Source organism: Crocodylus porosus, unplaced genomic scaffold, assembly GCF_001723895.1.
Source record: "Crocodylus porosus isolate Cpor-Errol unplaced genomic scaffold, CroPor_comp1, whole genome shotgun sequence".
Lineage (NCBI taxonomy): Eukaryota > Metazoa > Chordata > Crocodylia > Crocodylidae > Crocodylus > Crocodylus porosus.
The window spans coordinates 36,879,813-36,898,564 of record NW_017728911.1 but is presented as its reverse complement, the minus strand read 5'-3'; the positions used below and the strand labels follow the sequence as shown (position 1 = coordinate 36,898,564).

Sequence of the window (18,752 nt, the reverse complement as noted above, 5' to 3'; positions counted from 1 at the left end):
CCCAATAGCCTCTTTATCAATTTTCTTTTATTTTAGTTTAATTTCTTTAATTTAACATTAGTTCCAGTTGAAAAGGACATTGTGTCCTCTCTTGTTAAATTACTGGAAAGAATGGAAGGCTGAAAATGGGTGCTCAGCACATTTGAAACTGAAGTAGCTGAGGTCCCAAATTTGGTAGCTTTGTAGCAGTACATTTTGTTTCAACCCAAACTTTTGCAGCAGTTTGCTAGACCAGCAGACCAGAGCAGGAAGCCAAGAACTTAACAAACAAAAGTGACTAGTCAAAGAATAAGTGTGTGTGTGTGTGTGTGCAAATGTGAGAAGTAAAATCATGGCAATCTGGACCATTCTTTTTAACCTGATGCTGCCCCTTTAAAACTGTGCATCTCCCTTTTCCACTTGGACTGGTGATTAATAGCAAAAGTTATAAATGTGTCAGTGAATAGAGCTTATAGTGGCAACATGGGCAGATAACAAATCTGGCATCAATAACGTCATTAGAGAGATCATTTATAGAGCAGAGCTCACAGGGCTGCAGCTTTGCTCTTTCAAAGCATTTACATAATTTGCAGGTAGAGGCTGGTGTGCTAGACTCTGTCCATTTGATTCTTGTCCCTGATCAGCACATATTAATGCACTCATTTGATGCTTTGTTACCAATAATTACCTTAGATTGCCTTAGGAACACTTCCAATATTGCAGCTCCTTTTTCACCCGATGAGCTACATGGTACTTTGTTATTGTTCCAGTTTATTTTCTCAGGTTTGAAATCCTAACATGCTGAGTATATGCAGTAAATATATGAATACAAACCAGTCTAAATCTATTCCTATATTCTCCATGCATCCTGGGCTCCCATCAGCCTTGGTGAGAAGCTCTTCAGTCTGTCCTTTACTAGCTTTTCAAGAAAAATGTGATTGCCATCAAATAAAATGTAGTAAGCAAGACTTGTACAAAGCAAATAATATGAAATTCCACTAGATTTGCTCTTTGTGAAGAGGGATAATTGCAGCTCTTTCCACTGTAGGTGAGAGATGTGGTTGTAGCATATCTTTCAGTAGATTTAGGTGATTTAGGTACTTTTGAAAATGGGACTTTAGCTTTTAAGTCAGTTAAGCACTTTTGAAGCTTTACCCTCTTGCAGATAGCAGCAAGGACAGGGCTATGGAAGGAATAAGCAGTTATACATGCATATTCACATTGCCCTCATTTAGATAGTCCCGCCTAGGAACTTGATTAAGAATCGGAGATTTTGACCCACAGATTTATACCTACTACTTTCAATTCCTTATTGGGGGCAGAGACGAACAAGAGAGACTGACATTTGTGAAACAGCCACGTGTTTTACCATTATGCTGTCTATTGACAGTTCCACATGATGAATACATGATAATTGCTATAGATTTGGTTGATCTTTCTGGACAACTTGTTTTCCAGGCATGTGTTAAGAGTAACCTGCATCTCAATTAAATGTCACACTTGCGACAGAGAAAAGACTATATTTGTATTTGTTATCATGTGTGCGTGCCAAAAAAGGTCAAGCTTTAGGCTCGCAAGAAAGCAAGTACTGCCTTGTCCTTTCTAATGGCTGATCTGCAGGATAAGTCTACAGCTGCTGCTAGCTGATGGAGATACCCTTTTAAAATAAATAAATGCCACATGATAAGCAACAAGGAAGTTAAGGATTTAGATGGTGTCCCTCCAACTAGAGATTAACTTGTAGCATCCCTGTAGTTTTGACAGCACTCCTACTTGTGAGAGATCTCTCCTTTCAACCTCAGCTGTGCCCCTTCACATACAGGCTGGCTACAGCTGGGGGGTCCAATCTAGTGACGTGCTAAGATTCAGGGTGGGAGAGGTCTGTATCAGAGGGGCTAAAGATTAAGTTCAGAGGCTATTGATGACCAGCGTGGGTTGTTCTCATGTAAATCTAGAGTCATGATTGATCTAGTTTGCCTGAGGTTTATACTACCCTCTGAATTTGGGGAAGCAGTATGTTTTCAGGCAGTGGTTCCCAACCTTTTTAGATCGTGGACCAGAAGCGACTGCAGACCGGCAAACTGAAGTTCGGAAGTGACCGGCATACTGGGACTGGCAGCCAAAGAGTATAAAAAAGGGTTGCCTGCCAGTTTGCAGTATGCCAGTCACTTCTGGACTTCTGGTCTGGCAGGCAACCCCCCGTGGCCTGGGGGTTGGGAACCTCTGTTTCAGGGATCAGCTCCTTGCTCTACAAGGTCCTTGACTATGCTTCCTTCCCATTGACCTCAACAGTAGTTTGAGTAGACTTAGTCCCTTGCTGTCTAGCTTAGCACCTCACCAGATTGGACCCCATCATGACAATGTGTGTAGCCAGCCTGCATGAGAAGAGTTGAAAGGAGAGTTATCTCATGAGCAAGAGTGCTGTCAAAACTGCAGGGATGCTACAGGTTAGTCTCTAGTTGGCGGGATACCATTTAAATCCTTAACTTCTTTGATGCTTATCATGTGGCATTTATTTGTGAAAAGATGTTCATCTCACAGAGTCGCTGTGGCTGCCTGTGCTTTTCTGTAAATAATGTCAGTGACAACTCTACTGTGCCCTAATTATGACTTTGGATAACTCTTTCCTTTTCAGGTCCAGCCTAGAAATTGCCATGTCAGACTGGGGTTGTTTCAAAGGATGTATCTTTAATGCAAGTGCTTTCTCTTTTCTTGTTTCCAACTCTCAGATTGAAGGAAGCAGTGGAAAACGTACCCCAAAAAAACAGACCAAACCCAGCCTGATTATGGCATGCGAGCTGCATTTGGAAGCAATCTGCTCTGAAATAATTAATTAATGAATTTCTTTTAGTTTCATACAGGCCCATCTGAGGCTCTGTGCCTCGGTGGAAAATGCCATTAACTGGCAGCCATGAAACAGACAGACTCGGGAAACATCCCAAAGCCGCCCAGCCTCTTAAGCACAGCTCCCAGCCCCAGGGCGGCGAAGGGCAATGGTCTTTACATTATATGATTGATTTTGCAAGGCTCTTGTACATGGGATGCTGGGATAGCTTCGGCCATGTCTACACTCTCTTCCTGCTGCGCCTGGGACCGCTGCAGAACAAGGCCTGCCCGCTCTCTGCTTTGCCCACCCGTGAGCCTGGCAGTTAGCTTAGGTGCCTCCTCCCTGCTGTCTGGGAGGGTCTGAGATGGGTGCGGAGCTGCATGCCTGGGACCCATCTGAGCATGCATCCCTTCAGGAGCAGGGGACGCTATGTCCTGAAGAAAACTCTATGCTCGGTGCATGTGGAAATAAATCAAGGCCTTTCTCTTCCACCGGTCAGCTGTATAGGGTGGGATGGGCAATGCCTACAATGGGGCTGTCAAAGCCCCTTGCAAGCAGCAGTTACAGCAGACCACTGGCTACTGCAGGGGCGGTAAATGGAGGCTGAAGGGGCTAGGTTTATTCTGCTGTCATAAAGGATTTCCTCTTAAAAGTTCAATGGCTGTTAGTGGCAGTGTTGAGATGGGAACCCAGGAGTCCTCAAAGAGATTTAGGTTCCTCATTCCTTGTGGGCATGTATATGTACCCATGCTGCCCAGCCTGCAACCACTGCCAGCCGCTCCCCTGCCCACTCACACCCACTCCATGTGCTCCTAACACTGCGATTGGGTTGGGTGGGTGGCTTAGACAAGGTCCTGAGATGCCTGCTCAGAGAGAATAAGATGCTAAGATCTCAGTTCACATTTCTTCCTGCCACCACCCCTCTCCAAGTGCCATTGTCCAGGGAAAGGGGCTGAGGCCAAGCCGTTGCCTTCTAATTGTCAGCGCTTCAGGTTTCCAAAAAGAAGGAATGCTTTGTGCATTTTTAATGGGGATACTCTCAAATGTAATTGGTTTTTGAGTGAAACAATGCGACTCAAAGATTCCTCCCCCCCCCCCAGTGGATGAAGAGCTGTGGCAGATTGTTACATTTCAGCAGAACAATGCAGCTGTAGTTGGCTCGCTGATGCGGTAGGAAAATCCTTTAGAAGTATTAACTTGTGTTTTGTCTCCAGTGCTATTCACTCCTGATTTAAAGGAGATTAATTGTGCCGTTGAATTCTCCTGGTTAGACGTCCAAAATAAATACATAAATTAGGACAGTGACAATTTAGAGGCTTAACTGCAGCTTGAATTCCTGCCATGTGGGGTGAGATGCAGAGGGTAGAAGAGAGAGCCCTTTTCTCTGCGAGGGTGATATCTAGCAGCACGCACACGCTCGCTGAGCCTTGTGCCGGCACTGTGAAAAGGCTGTCCGCACTCTTTGGAAGGTTTTCTTTGGCTTGAGTTCTGCAAGGTGCAGAAGCCAGTTCCAATGTGCATGGAATAGGAAATGCGCTGGCCGGTCTCCAGGTAGAGCGGGACCTGCAGTACAGTAGCAGTTCTCCAGAAAAACCTCTGGCTGCCAAGAACTAAAAGTGATGTCAGCTCTGGAAGTGAGTCAGATACAAAAACCCTTGTTTTTTGTTGCTTGCACAGTGTTCAGCTCCCAAGGCCAGGGCTGTCCTCAGTCCTGTCCTTCTCCATACAATTAACCTTGTTTTATTAGAATGATGTAAATGTTTTCACAGACCTGCACTGAAAGCTTTCAGTTGATTAATTTTATTGGGCCAAATCCTATCCTGGACCTCATTCAGGCTTTATAAAAGAGGCTTTGCAGGATGTAAAGTGATGTTGCAAAGCATGGCAGTGCAGAATAGAGATTACCGCAATGTTGTCACAGTAGAGGACCAGAGTATTTCCTTTAGGGACAGTGGAGCTCCCATTCAGGTCAGTGAGAACTCTGTGACTTTGTTCCCTTATTAAATTGAACTGAGCATTTAAGTATTCTTAGTGTAATGGCATCACCCAGCTGTTGCATGTCTCCAAACTGCAGCACAGACCTCTAGTCCTTCAGTCGAGGTAGGTTGCTGTCCTGTCTGGAAGTCCTGGCACATGTTACGTGCGTGTCTGTCTGTGATGGTAGATGCTGTTGTATTTTTGTAGGACGAATCAGGCCTTGAGGACCTTAGACAGTGCCCAAAGTAGGAGGGGAACCTGTTGCTGCCAGGCACTGCACATAATAAAACAACTCTTTGCTGATCCCATGTGTGAAAATGAGCCTCAGTTTTGCTCTCAGAAACCTCCCCTGCCCCCCTTCCATACCCTATTCCCCTCTCTGCCCTGAGCATCTCCTTATGCCATGCTCCCTGATGTTTGGGCAAGGCCTAGGAGTCAAATATGAAGCCTGATGCTGCAAGAGTTGCTTGTGACTGCACTAAGTCCTCACCAACATAGTTGGTAGGGAGCTGGTTTGACAGCAGGCATCAGCTATGAAACGAAGGGCTGGAACAAGTTCCCACAAGTAGGTTACCAGACAAGAGCATCTTGCCATTGGAGCCCAACACCAAACATTCCCCTTCTCTCTGGTCTTAATTCAGAAGTGAATTTGACATCCACAAGAGCGGGTGAATGGAGAGTTGGTTCTTTGGATCATCATCTAAGCTGATGCAGTAGCAGTGTGCCTCCAGGTACTGTCTGGGTTAGCGGGTGTCACTGCACCCCAGGGTGTCTTGAGAGCCCTGAGAGCCCTTTAAGTGTGCTGCAGGGTGCCACACCTTGTTAGCAGTGTAAGTGTGCAAACACTATTCACAAGATAATCCCAGAAATTTCAAAGAAGAGTCCCTAGTTCGAAAACCATTCTGCTCTCCTCGGATCTGCTTGAGCTCTTTGCTACAGACTTGCTCTGGGTTTTTTTTTTCTATAGTCAAAACCCAAGTGAAAACTAAAAGCTGGCATTTTTGAGGAGCCTTGAGGCTAAAAGAGTTGAGACCCATTGGCTCAGGTTCTCTCATGGGGCCATTTGGAGATAAAGGGCACTCATTTCCCGCGTGCATCCAGTTCTGCCTGCTGTGGACAATGTTTAGGTTGATGACAAGGACACGTTGCTGCTAGAAAAAGGTCGGGAAAAACAGGTGCTTTCTGAACTAGCCTTTGGGTAAGGCTGTGGGAGGTCCCCTGATGTCTAGGGGTGCCGGCTATGCTTGGGACACCACAGCAGAAGTGGGGTGCTGGCTGGGTCAGTGGTTGGAGCCAGCACGACCAATTCGCGTTCCTGTTTTGGCCTCCGGCTGTCCCAGAGCAGACAGACAGATCTGCCATTGCTTTCCAGGAGCCGGCAGAGGCATGGTTGTGGTCCCCATTACGCCAGGGCAGTGATTCTCACCCAAGGTGCCGCTGTGCTCTGGGATGCCGTGAGGTACTTCCAAGGGTGCTGAAGGATGCCATGCGGTGTTAGCACTGTCAGGTGTGCATAAGTCACAAGATGAACCCAGGTGCTTCAATAGGAATCCATAATGCCCAAAATATTTTGCCGTGTTGTGGTCTGAGTTCTTTGCAATGGGAGAATTGCTCTGTTTCACTTTTGTCTTTTTTTTTTTTTTTCCTATAAAAGAGTAAACTAAGAGCTGTCATTGTCCAAGGGGTGCATCAAGCCTAACAAGGGGTGCCTTGAGCCTATAAAGGTTGAGAACCACTGTGCTTGAAGCTGTCCAGACAGAATAGGAAGATATACCTTCATGAGCTCACATGGAGACCCATGTGGGATCTCACTGGGTTTGGAAATGGTTATCCAATGGCAGCTCTTCACCTCTCCATCAAAACCATTTGTCCTCGGTTGAACAGTAACCTTTTGTTTGTCTAGGTCCTGTTACAGAGATCAAGGACTGTGTTTGCTTCAGTTAGTCAAAACTCTGCTGGCCTGTCTCCTGGCCTGGATCTTTGCTCTCTCTGTATTGAAATACAGAGAAAGCCCATTTTCAGAGAAAGACCTCAGCCCTTGAGGAGATGAGGTGCAGGATCCTAGCAGATCAAGTATCAGTGTATATCCTGCATGTGAGACCAGCACTTTTTACTCCTTGTCCTGACCCAGCAAGTACCTGTCAGAAACGTGCTCAGTCTTAATGGCTTGCCAACTTATTCCAGACAGGGGCGTGTATCATTTTACAGTCCATGAAAGCAAGGGAATCCCTGCACTGATCTCAAATCAAGGTTAAGATGGGAAGGGCTGGCTTCGTTGGGATCCTGTGTTGTTCTTTTGTCGTCTTTGGGGTAGAACATCATGTGTGCATTTCCATAATGGGGAAGGTGTCGAACCAGCTGATGAGTCAGACTCCCTCTGCAGTGTATTTATTGTCCCGTAGAGCCTGGGTCAGGAGTTGGGCCCCAGGTCACCAAGTGCAGTATGAACACGTAAGAAGGGCAAACTCCCTATATTGATCTCAAAGGGCCATTTTCTAATTCTAATTGGAGTTACTGGCAGTCTTTCCATTGACCTCAGTAGGCCTTTGGCTTCAGCCCAAAACATGAGGGTAAAATAAATGAATAAACAGAGGGGAGGGAGGGTGCATGAAATGAACAGTAAAATAGCTGTGTTTCTGCCAAGGCTAACGTTGCGCACGGTGTAGCTTGCCAGCCTGCTTAGTCATGAGCAATGCGACAGACAGCTAAAAGCAGTAATGCCCTGCAGAACCCGATCCAAAGAAGACGGTTTTGATGGGGGTCTAATGTCTTAACACTTTACAGCAGGGGCCCTGGTTCCACTTGTAGAAGGGCACTATGTATGGTCTCAAACAACCCCTGACCCCCGACTTACGCAGCAATTACAGGCTGGCTCTGAATGGCACTGGGGCTTGGTTGCATTATTTCAGCTCGCTGGTTACTTAGGACTAAGTATTAGCTTGGTGCTTCCCTCTACCCATTGCTCTTTGTATCTGCCTTCATTTTCCTCCTGAATAAGTTATTTTAGGCTGTTCTCATAATATTCAGTAAACCAGTGGGAATATGTCATGCTATGGTCTGCAGGCCTGTTTGAGAGGAACAGTGCCCCATTTGGGAGTACTGTCACAGGCAGTGGGAGGCAAGACGGTCTGAAATGCAGAAGAAAATATCATTGATGCCTATGGATTTCATGTTTAAAATGTTGGCCAGAGCTGTCATCTGAGAGGACCTCATGGCTCTTAGGAATCCCCTTCCACCTAATATTACGGCTCATTGGAATAGCTGTATTTTCAGTGCTGTGGAGACCAAGCACGTTATCAGCTGATGAATTCACTTCCACCCACCTTTGCAGTAGCGTCCCCTCCTTTCTTCCCCTTTTCCCTATTCTTTGTATTTAAATTATTTTATTCCTTTCTGTTTAGTATGCAGGCTGTCCTCAAGTCCAGTCATAGCATCTGATGAAGAAGTAGACCTTAACTTTCAAAAGCTCATGCTTCTGAGTCTATAGGGTGTCACACTGCTATGCCTTCTGTCTAAATTCTCTTCAGTGTGACTTTAGTAGTTAATTCCTCCAGCAGGTAAGGGGGGGATGTTTAAACAGAACCCTCTGTAGGTGCAGAACAGTGAGTAGAGATGGAAAAGGCAGCTTCTGCAAGCATTTAACATTCCTAATTCTCCTCGTCTTTGAGCTGGCCATGCTACAAGCAGGTAACTCCGTGTTCCCACCCCAGACAATTCATAGTTTAGGGCAGTGGTTCTCAACGGGGTCCTGCAGCACTGTGGGGTGCCCTAGGATCCTGTCAGGGGTGCCTGCATGATTCACAAGATAAACCCAGAGATTTCAAATGGGAAGCTATAGTGTTAAAAACATTCTGTCTTTCTAAATTCTTTGCAGCAAAATGGCTCTATTCTTTTGCTGTGGTCAAAAATTGAGTGGAAATTAGGAGATGGCATTTTTCAAGGGGGTCTAGAGTCTAAAAACGTTGAGAAACACTGGTCCAGGAGCATGAAAGCAGGCAACAAGTGAGAGGAGATCTTACATGCTGTCTTATCATAGGCAGAGTGGTCAAGTGACTTACGTGCTTAGATCCTCAAGGTGGGTGGTTTCAGCAGTAGTATTACATGTTCCCATTTTACAGATCTGTACCATGCGCCTTCTGTACCTTGTATGGATGATCAAAGACCAGCACTTGTGTTTTATATGGAGGAGAAATATTTTGAAGATGCTTTAAATTTCTAGATAACAGAATATGAGGAAAATCAAAGAGATAAGACCTGTGGCAAGATAATATTCAACTTTTTTTTTTTTTTTTGGCTACATTTGTTTATACTGTATGCCCCAGCCTTTCCCTTGGAGGCTTGCCTTTCCATGTTATATAAAAACCTGCTTGCAGTTCATATGACATTCTGCCTATAAATCTAAGGGTGGGAGCCCCTTCTAGGAGGACTCTGGTGGCCCCATACGTGCCAGCTGGAGGAGACTACTCCTTGGTGGACGTGTGTTTCTGCAAGGGTTTCATTGCTTTGCGTGGGTCTCCTGGCCTCGCTTGAACTGGCAGCTTTCCCTCTGCCTCGTGTGCTTCGTTGATCATTTTTCTGGTTTGATGGTGTCACTCTTCTAACTTCAGCTGCCTGGTGCTGATTTTCTCCCCTTGTCTCACCTAGCTTTCATTTCCCAGTGTTATTGACTCCAGTGCCCCGTCGAGCAGAAGCCTGGGTTCTCTTGTGGCAAGAGGCTCTTGGGATACTGGTTGTAGTGTCCTTTCCTCGGAAAGGACCCCATGTTGCAGCTACACCGGGTCTGTTGGCTAGGGAAGGTACAGATTTTGTGTTTTCCCACCTTGTTGCTGAGTAGGGAAATATTCTCTTATTTCATAGACTTCATAGACATTAGGGCTGGAAGGGACCTACCTCGGAAGATCCTCGAATCCACCCCCTGCCCCAGGGCCGGAAGTCAGCTGGGGTAACTGCATATTGTCAGATGCAGTTGGGAACTCTCTCTGCTTGTACTGGTCTGATTGGACGGGTTTTGTTTTGTTTTTTTAATTTCATGTCTTGGGCCAACTCGGCTCCGAATTCTGTCAGCTGAGCAGAGCTCGGTCATAGTTTCATAGTTGGTCGGGTCAGAAGGGACCTGAGCAGATCATCAAGTCCGACCCCCTGCCATGGCAGCAAAAAGTACTGGGGTCAGAAATTTCTGTTTTCCTTGATCCTCCCGATTTTCGGGTAATGGACTGAGGAGGGAGACAAGGATTGAGGTAGTCGACCGAAGACTGTGGTGCTGGTGTCGTCATGAAGGCTTTGGCTTCCACGATCACAGTCCAGTCTTTGGTGAGAGAGGCAGTGGTCTGCTGGGAAGAGATGGTCTCCACCTCGTTTCACTGGGAAGGAACCTCTTCTCAGCCAGAACGGTCGTTCAGGTCTGTACGGCGCTTTCACCAGCAGGTATCCTACCTCCTAGGCCCTTCAGCCTGGAGCTTCAGGTGCTCCCAAATCCATGGCAGGTGTCCTACCTGCAAGCTCTAAGCTGGGAGGCCTTGGCATGCACATGCCCCACAGTCTCACTTTTGATACCCAAAAGGCTGAAGAAGCAAGTTGGACGGAAAGCCCAGGAGCTGTCCCCCATAACTATAAATTGTGTAGCCGAGATCCTTGCATTTGGAGGCATTTGAAGACCTTTGCAGGGGTCAGCTTGCTCGCAGGGAAGGGACGGACTTTCACCCTCTAACTACACCGGAGACCTTCAAGGCCGAGAAGAAAGGTATCGCCCCTGCCAGGTAAGTAAAAACACCTGGGTCAAAAACCGCATGGTATCTCCCCTGTGAGATCACAGCAGTTCAGTACTAAGAGGCTGTGTGAGGGGCAGGGATTAGAGGGGAGCTGAGGCTTCTCCCTCACTGGATATTGTGGGGGGTTCTCACCTGAGGTGCATGCGTGGCTACTTACTGCGGAGGATAGACTGGAAAAGAGATGAGCTTTATTTATCCTTCAACATAAAAACGCCCTTATTTTTCAAGCATTGGAGGGCTCTGGGGCTTGATAATGATCATACAGACAGTGCAATGCTGAGGCTGCTCCTTACTCCTTGAGTTAAAGTATCGCTATATCAAAAAGCTAGAGAGGACCAGGGAAAGAGTAACTGGATTGTAGTAGCAAGTTTTGGAAGAAATATTATTTTTTTTTTCTTTCTGATTTTGTTCAGAGCTTCTTGAGAAATGTTTCCAAGGAAAAGTTTTCACAGTGGAATTTTTCCAAAAATCTTCCCAAAATTGTGTTTTGCAAGCATCGTTTTGTGTTGGCGGGAAGAGATCTTTCTGATGAGGTATTCTGATACCTTTTATTTTTCCATTAGGCATAAAGTGGGGCAGGATGGAGTAAAAGAAAGGAGCAGTGCTTTTTTTTCTCACGAAAAAATGTGCACATGAAATGTTCCTTTAGAAACTGTTCATGAAAAATAAATAAAAATAGTATTGCCTGAACAAAACGAACATATTTAATAGAGATTTTCAGTTTGGTCCTAAGGGCATTATTTTCTGTTGAAAAGAAAAGCTTTGTTAGAAAACTGTCAACCCAGTTCATGCAGAGTCCTGATGCTTCAGGAAATGAGAGGCAAGAATCCTTGTGGGAGATCCCTTTTATTGGACTGGCTGCATGGTTGGGATAGACATAGGTAAGCTTTTGGGTGTCGCAGTACCCTTCCTCAGGCCTCCATGTGCTCAGTAGCAGATGGAACAAAAGCTTGTGCAAAACTCTGTGAATAAAAACAAGATGCAAGAGAAACAATCAGGTAGCCAACCTGCAGGAGAGATGCACTGAAAACCTGATGATGGAGAAACAGGATTGTTTGAGAGGGTCATTATCTTATTACCTTGCAGTAAATGCTGACATGATGCTTCCCACATGGGATGTGCTGTGTGCTTAAGGGCCTGGTAAGCTTCAGGCTGGAAAGCTCCCTAGGGATGGTTGGGATATTTCAGTGGACCAGGAAAGGGAGCTAAACTGGGACTAAGGAGGTGTGGGTTGAATTTGCTCTGCCACTGCCTTCCTGAGTGACATTGGGCACATTCCCTAGTCCCTGTAAGACATGGAGACTAGTCTTTCAGAAGTATGTGGGGATGATGCATTAAGGATCATGAGGCCCTTGGCTCTCCTGCTGATGGAAGGTGTAAAAGTATCGTCAAGGATCAAGATTATTTCCTGGAAGCAAGTTACGTGGTGGTGGTTTGTTAACGCAAGGCAGGCAGCAAGCTAAAGTGCAGGCAGGACCCAGTCAGGGCGGGTGAGTGCTCCAGGCATGGGGAATGGAAGAGGAGGTAGTGAGGGAGGGGTGCAGGGAAGAGGGGATGAAAAGTAGCTTCCTTATCCTTCCAAACCATTTACCTGCAGCTAATTCTCTTCTTGCAACCAACGGGTAAAGGAGGAGGGAGGAGTTGATGTGAGGAGGGAGGAGAATCTGCCCCCCTGCAACCCCCCAGCATTGGATGTTTTGAGCACAAGTGGTTATGCCTGACCCAGGCTCTGCACTGCAGGAACAGGGGCACTAAATTACCTGTGCACTTGGGCAGCGCCATCCCCTCATTTCCAGCTTCTGTTGCACGCCTTGACATCGCTCCATTGCCCTGCATGTGTAATTTTGCGTGTCATTGCCCTTAATTGTATGCTTACAGCGTCCTCTTTTAAAATTCAGCCCTTCTATCAGCAGTAGGTAGTAGCAGGTTTAATAGGGTGTTTGAATTCCTATAAAAATTAATCAGGAGCTCTCTGCGATAAGAGTCAGGCAGGGAGCCATGTGGTTCATATCTACTGTTGATAAACTCATTATAGAGGCAGAAAACATTTTTGATTGGAGCAGTGACAAAATAATTTGGAGGGGAGCCATGAAGAGAGTGGTTGGTGAGGCTTCGAGCACAGTGGAGATTGAAATGCTGGTGCGTGGAGCTGCGCTGCCAACTAACATTGACTTAGCGTCTCTGGAGAGCTGTAACGGCAAATGCATTTTATTAATGGCAATATTCTTTCAGGAAATGCTGAGGCATTGTTGTTAGAGGTGGAACCGTCTTTCCAAGTGGGATTGCTTGTGTCGGTTTGGAAGTCTTCCAAACCGAGACCTGTTCTGCTTAACTTCCTCGCCGCTGGTAGCTGGTTGAGTATGGTCTCATAGGAGGCCTAAACTGCAAGCCAGAGGCTTGGGGAGGGATGCTGCAGTTTTCTCTGTGCCTGCTGCTCTATAGCTGTACCCGTGTTTCTTTGTCCTGAGAGGGAAGATTGTTTGCATTGATTGGTGTAGGGCGAGAGCACCCCGGGGAAGCAGAGCAGGCATTTTCTGTTGCTTGTGCTTTGATTACAGTTCGTTCAGCGTGCAGCGTTCCCGCACGTGAGGCCCACGTTACCTGCTATCGACTGCCTGCTTTAACAAATACTTCCTGTTCTGAAGTTTTTCCTCTCTGCTTGGTCCTTTGCTGGAGTTTCTCAGATTCGCAGCTTTGCTCATGTCCTTCTTACAGCTGCATCTCCTGTGGGTGTGGGCCAAACCCCTGTAAATTCTTGGTTTCCTGAGAAAATGGCTTCCGTCCCTGTATGCAGCCACGGCAGCTGGAGTCGCCCAGCCTCCAACCTGGCTGGACGGGCTGAACAGAGGGCTCGGGAGACTAAAATTTCTCTCCTGGATGGGAACAGTCCATAATGGGGGCAAATCAGCAGGGTTTTATAGAAATTACTTTGCAAAATAAAAGGAGCTAAGTGATGTTATAATTCCTCTAAGGCTTTTAGCTATCATATAGTTTCATAGTTGGTAGGGCCGGAAGGGACTTCAGCAGATCATCAAGTATGCCCCCCGCCATGGCAGGAAAGAGTATGGAGGTCAGACGACCCCAGCAAGGTGATTGTCTAGCCTTGTCTTAAAGACCTCCAGGGTAGGAGCCAGCACCACGTCTCTTGGAAGTTGGTTCCAGACCCTAGCTGCCCTGACCGTGAAGTAGCGCCTCCTGATGTCTAATCTGAATTTACCCTCTGCCAGCTTGTGACCATTACTCCTGGTCACTCCTGGCAGTGCTCGGGGGAACAGGGACTCCCCCAGTGCCTGCTGGTCCCCTCTGACTAGTTTGTAACAGGCCACTAGATCCCCCCTCAGCCTTCTCTTGTATACAATACTGTTGCAGCAATACTGTTCCCTATTAAGTCTTATTAGAGAATTAGTCCAAGAAAAGGACTTATTTCCTCTAAGGCTGTAGGATGTCCTAGGAAAACTGCCATTACGTTTGGTAGGAAGCAGAGTCTGATACGTGGAGGCGAGTTTAGCTCTGAGTGTATGCTTCCCTTGGTGGGTCTGAGGCTGCCCAAGCTCAGGGCATACTTGCTAGGTTTTCTGTAGCACCGGATGTAATACAGATGCATGGATTGATTTGCATGTTTTGAAGCTAGTGTGGATATGGTTGTAAATAACTGTTTATGTTCAACCCAACAGGTGAAAGATTGGAAATGGAGCTGTAGGGATTTTGGCCTGTGTGGCTTAGGGGTGGGATTGGGTGTTTGACAGTGCTGGAGAGTTAATGGTAGGGTGAATGGTACTGTAAATACTGTGTCATGGGGTACCCAGGAGACAGTGGAGTGAGCCTGGGGCTAGTGTGGGACCCTCATTTTTTTGTGCCTGGTGGTGCTCTTACTGCAACTGTTGCATTCTCCTAGATCGGGGTGCTCGGTGTCCAGCTCATAAGTCAAATGTGGCCTGTGGAGTCATTGCATCTGGCCTATGGGGCAGGAAATTTGGTGGTGGGGAAGCGATGATCATTAAAACAGTCACCCTCCTCCTGCCAGTTCCCAACTCCCAAGTGCTGCACTGCTGGTTGCAGCTGGGCCATGCCCCCTCCCTTCCGCATGGATTGGGGTCAGCCCGTGCCTGCTTTCCCACCCACTTTGGGCTGGGCTGAGGCCAGGCCATGCCCCTTTTCCCCTGTAGGTCCAGGTTCCCTCTGCATAGCGAGATGGTGCCCACCACGCTGGCCCTGATGCTGGACTGGGACTACTGGTGGCATCCAGTCTGTGGGCAGATGGGGCACCACTCATGTGGCCCCTGTGGAAAATGCTGAGCACCCACTGTTCTAGAAGGTCTTTACCTGCTTGGATCCAGCAAAGGAGATATACAGGTACCACGAGAGCCATTGGCAGCTGGGAAGAGGCATTGCGGGTTGTGGGTGACATTTTATCTGGGTTGGAGTGGGCTGTGATGCAGGTTGTAGCATGGGATTTTGTGTGACCTGAATGTTGCCTGTTCGGACCTCCCAGGCTCGGACCTCCCAGCCACAAAGTATGGTTTATTTGCAAAGCAGGAAGGCAATAAGTGTCTTTTTCCTTGCAGGGAAGTTGTTGGAGGGAGATTCTGTGGAGTTGAGCTGCAGCGCTGGCCCTGCCAAGGTGATCCTAAAGCCCAGCCAAGCCGTGGTGTTGGACTGTAACCTGGCCCCCGCTGAGCAGTTTATCAACATCACTTGGAAGAAGAATGGCTTTCCATTAGTGGAGCAGGAGCATCTCCATGTGCTTCCAAATGGATCACTCTTCATCTCATCCCAGGCTGCTGCTAAGGAGAGTAAATATCCTGAAAGGACTGGCACTGAGGGTAATTACTCCTGCGTGTCCCAGGGCTCCTTAGGGGCTGTCATTAGTCAAACGGCTGTCGTGCGATGTCCAAGTAAGTGGGGGTTTTTGTTTTGTTTGTGGTATTGATACAGACTATCAATGTGTGAGAAAATGCATCGGTATCTTCCTGGCTCGGAAGCTTGAAACAAATCGCCTCTGAAAATGGATTTCCTTTCAGGGCGTGCGTGATTATCTGTGAAATGAGACGCAACATCTCTTTCCCCAGTTAACTGTTCATTTCTGAGGGAACTTGTCCAGAGAAGCAAGAATCACTTGGAGCCCAAGTCCTGCTCTTCCCTCCGCGACTCGATCTCATCAAGTCGTTTGTCTCAGGCCGTGCTTTCAGCAGGCAGCCGGCCTTCTGTTCCCGACCTCGCTGGGAAAGGTTTAATAAGAACTGTGTGGGCAGCGACTTATTGTGTGAGATCTGGCGCTGGTCCAGACGAGCTGCACCTGTTCACACCAGCTGAGCCTCCAGGCCGCTGCCTTCTGGCATTTCCTCTATGACACAAAGCTGTCTCGTCCTTCGCTAACTTCATGCCTTCCTTCTTTGGTTGCCTCTCTCAGTGGTGCATGGCTGTTCCCCAGCATTTCCGTATTTTATGCCTGTCCACTGGACCACTCTCGTAAAGGAGGATGCTTCAACTCGCATCATTCCTGGGAGTAGCAGGAAGGATCCCTGTTATTGCTCAGGGGTGGTGGTGCTTTCTGTGATGTTGGATGCCTGGAATTGCACTGGCACCGCTCTGTGCCTTATAGTGGTCATTCACCAGGCTGAGATTCCAGCTGCTAAGCTAAGAGGTAAAGGGCTCTGCTCCCAGTACACTGGAGTTGTCTAGTTTTGCAGTGTAGCAGTACTTTTTTTAGTAGATGGAAAGACAGAGGCAACTCCTTGACATTCCAGGTTGCTGCTATGTGAAGAGCAATAGGGAAAAAGGAGCATTGTAAAATGCACTTGTTCCCAATAGATGACATTGGTTCTCCATTTAAATTAGGGCCTCAGCCAGCTGAGTAGTGTCTTAGGTCCGTCTAATACGGGGATGTGGAACGACAAGGCCCTGGTACTAAGTGATGGGTGCTTTGTTGGCTGCCATCAGACTGAACTGATGCTAAAGGCATGTGTTGCTAGAGCTGGAGATGGAAGTTGTCCCACTCAGCTCCTCTGGATTGAGCAGAGAGGGGCATGTGTGTTTGTCTGGGCTGAGATGGTGGCAGGAGTGAATTATCCACAGCAGCCAGTAATTGCAGAAGGCTTTTGGGGGGCACCATGGAGGGGGAGAAGGATCTGAATCTCACAGAAAGCCAGTAAAAATGTTCATAGCACAAGCACCAACCAAAAACTTGTTGAGAACCAAATATTCCCTGCTTCCCACCATTTGTAATGGCACGGGGCCAGATAGCATCCTCAGGTCACATGTGGACAAGAGATGGTTGTACAAGCTCCTCCAGTCGCATGGCAGAACAGGTCACATGACCCAAGGCAGGTCAGCGTGTGCAGACCTGGAGCCAGCAGTGCAGGAGCGGGTCAGGGCAAAGACCCATTGCTCTTGTGTTCCCCTTGCAAGTGAGGGGAGGGAGATGTCATGCAGCTAGAGGATGCACAGAGGAGGAAATCCCATTAAAATAAGGGGTTCCCTTGGGTTGGAGAATGGTCACCAGGAAAACCGGCTCAGGGGACAGGCTCTGCAGCACTGTATGAGATGGATTGAATTGTGCAAAAGGGTTAATAAAGAGAAAAGCAGAACCTGTAGCATTGTTGTTGTTCCTTGTTTGACAGCTCCCGCCTCCACACAGCCTGCGCGATATGGCTCAGTGAGGCTTTGATAAATAATGGAGAGAAACCAACTGGCACTTCTGCAAAATAGGCAGTAAAATCACTGCAGCCGTCCTTGCCTGCGTGGTTCACTGCGAGTTGTACAGCTAAAACGTATGCAGCAAACAATGCAGAGTTTGTCAGTGAGAGAGCTGAGCTCTGCTCTAAATTTCTTGTCTGCTGCTGATAGGAGTCCTGCAAAATCAGAGAACCTGGCTTGCCTTTAGTGTTTTTTCAGGGTTAACCTGGACTGGATTATTCTTTGAGTTATTCTTCATCTCGAATACTTTTTCCCCCATAATTTGTGTCAGACATTAACTCAACAGTGAACAGGAGAGAGGCCGCATGTATCCATGTGTGTGCACTCACAATGGACTTGTGATTTTGCAGCTTGGCAGGGCCAGAAGCTCAAATGTGCTCTTCAAATGACTCAACTTCAAATAGATGCCCTTTTTGCGTGGAGGTTTGCCATGCACTGTTTGCCATGCACTGTTGTTTGTATTAGGATTGTGTCCAAAAGCTGCAATTACAGCTGAGATTCTGCTGAGCTAAATACTGTACAAATGCACGGGAAATGCAAACCATGCGCCAGAAATTGCAAGTGACTTGCAGCAGTTGCAGTGGCTGTGTGCCAGGCCTGACCGGGAAGGAACCAAGAGTCTCTGGCTCTTTAAAGCAGGAGTTTCTGCTGACTAACTGGAATAAAAGCCGCTACTCTCAGCCTGACATTTTCTGTTTATGGCCATGTCGCCACAGGAGGAGAAAGGCGCTTCATAGTAAGAATGAGTTATGTATGCAAGATGTTGGGGTCCCTGTTTATGACACAGTGTATGGATTTGCTGTGTGCAGTGAGTTCCTGCAGAGTCGAGGTGTGGAGTGCCTTGCAGCTTTGGGCCTAGGTTGCTTATTGAACGACTCATAAAGCATCCCATGTAAGTCTATGGACACAAAGGTTGGACTTGAATATATAAGGAGGCTAGTGTGGGAAGCAGGCACTTCTCTTTGATGAGGGAGGCTGTTGTTGGTGGATCTCCATCTCCTTGAGTCAGTTTGGACCCAAAGCAGCAGAGGGGAGGTGGGGGTGGGAGGAGGGAGCCCTGCTTGTTACAGGCTGATCAATGAGTCTGGGTTGTGGCAGGTGTATTCCCAAATGCTAGAAAACAAAAAGGTGAGCCTAATTTAGTCCCCACGTTTTTCTATTCAGTAAACACACTTTGGAAGGAAGAAGGATGCCTTGGCTTTCAGAGCTGCTCAGATCCTCCCAAGCTGTTTCGTTTGTATTTTTTAAGGGCTAAAAACATTTTCCTTCTTATCAGGTTAGTAAAATAATTCAGCAAGATCTAGATGATGGTCCTGCATGAAAATAGCAACATCCCTTTAATTCTAGCCTCAGGAGGAGGTGCCAAGATGCTGTGATTAGAAGCAGATACTCCTTTCATGAGCTAGAGCAGGGTGGCACCCAGTTTGGCATTGCTCAGTAGCTTGTTCCTGGTAGTAAGTTACAGTAAGTCGATCGCTGTCCTTTGAAACAGGAATGAAGATTTA

General features: G+C 47.2%; 1 protein-coding gene across 2 annotated transcripts in view; it reads left to right on the top strand.

The window, feature by feature from the left end:
* The first annotated feature begins 15,119 nt into the window (after positions 1-15,119).
* The window catches only part of LOC109309186 (immunoglobulin superfamily DCC subclass member 4-like), a 108,112-nt gene continuing 104,479 nt past the window's right edge, over positions 15,120-18,752 (top strand). For both annotated transcript variants that reach the window (XR_002100828.1, XM_019533827.1), the window contains exon 1: positions 15,120-15,446. The gene's annotated coding sequence lies outside the window, so the exon portion shown is untranslated. The remainder of the gene's footprint in view (positions 15,447-18,752) is intronic.